Source organism: Myotis davidii, unplaced genomic scaffold (genome assembly GCF_000327345.1).
Source record: "Myotis davidii unplaced genomic scaffold, ASM32734v1 scaffold152, whole genome shotgun sequence".
NCBI classification, from domain to species: domain Eukaryota; kingdom Metazoa; phylum Chordata; class Mammalia; order Chiroptera; family Vespertilionidae; genus Myotis; species Myotis davidii.
Window position 1 is genome coordinate 947881 of NW_006283545.1, and position 1138 is coordinate 949018.

A 1138-nucleotide genomic window follows, 5' to 3' on the forward strand; every position below is an offset into this window, starting at 1 on the left:
TGCTTAGTGTCTTCTACTTTCTTCAGGTGAAAGTTTAAATTATTCTTTTAAAACTGTTTCTGCCCAGCTGGCATGGCTCAGTGGTTGAGTGCTGACCTATGAACCAGGAGGACATGGTTAGACTCTCAGTCAGGCCTGGGTTGCAGGCTCGATCCCAGTGTGGGGCTTGCCGGGAGGCAGCCAATCAATGATTCTCTCTCGTCATTGATGTTTCCATCTTTCTCTTTCTGTCCCTTCCTCTCTGAAATCAATAAAAATATATATTTTTTAAAAACTTAGTTTCTAATATAAGCCTTTAACACTGTAAATTTCCCCCTTGAAGTACTGTTTTAGGTATATCCCATGAATTTTGGAATGTTGTTTTTCATTTTCATTCAATTCAAAATATTTTCTAATTTCCCTTTAGACTTCCACTTTGACCCATGGGATTTTTAGAATGTTATATTTAATTTCAAAATATCTGGAGATTTCCCAGTTATCTAATACTGATTTCTTATTTAATTCCATTTGTAGTCAAAGAATACAGACATATTCCTAAAAAAATTATCTGCAAAGTAAAATTATGGGAATTAAATTCACTTTTCCAACAGTCAATTAATGTAATGATATTCCCAAGGTTAAGGTGAGATAGGATAAGAGATCAAGTGTTCCAGCATCCTTTCCTCTAAAGGATACATTGGCAGACTGGATTTTTAAAAAAATGTTCTCTCCCAATACTCATCTCAAAACCAAAAAAACCTTTTTGTTATTCTCCTTCTACCCTTTAAAATAAAGGGAAAAAAACTGACTAGGCTTAAGTTTTATCATCTTGACTTCTCATACCCATTCATTATTAACAAAGTTCAAATAATAAAGAACTGGTTAAATCTCAGGACATAAAAAATAAACAGACAAAATATATAGCCATATTTGTTGTTCATATAAAAATTAATATGACGACTATATAAAACTAGAGGCCCAGAGCATGAAATTCATGCATGGGTACAGTTGCTAGGCCTGGCCTGCGATCAGGGCCATCTTCCCCAGCTGCCCACAGCCGGTTCCACAGCCAGTCCCGACCCCTGCCACCACCCCACCCCGGTTCCCCATTCACCATTGCGTGATTGGAGCCTGACAGCCAGGTGAAGGGACTGAGCGG

At 37.6% G+C, this 1138-nt stretch overlaps 1 protein-coding gene across 3 annotated transcripts in view; it reads right to left on the reverse strand.

The window, feature by feature from the left end:
* The window catches only part of WASF3 (WAS protein family member 3), a 91658-nt gene that overhangs the window by 90096 nt on the left and 424 nt on the right, over nucleotides 1-1138 (reverse strand). The gene's annotated exons all lie outside the window — the stretch shown is intronic.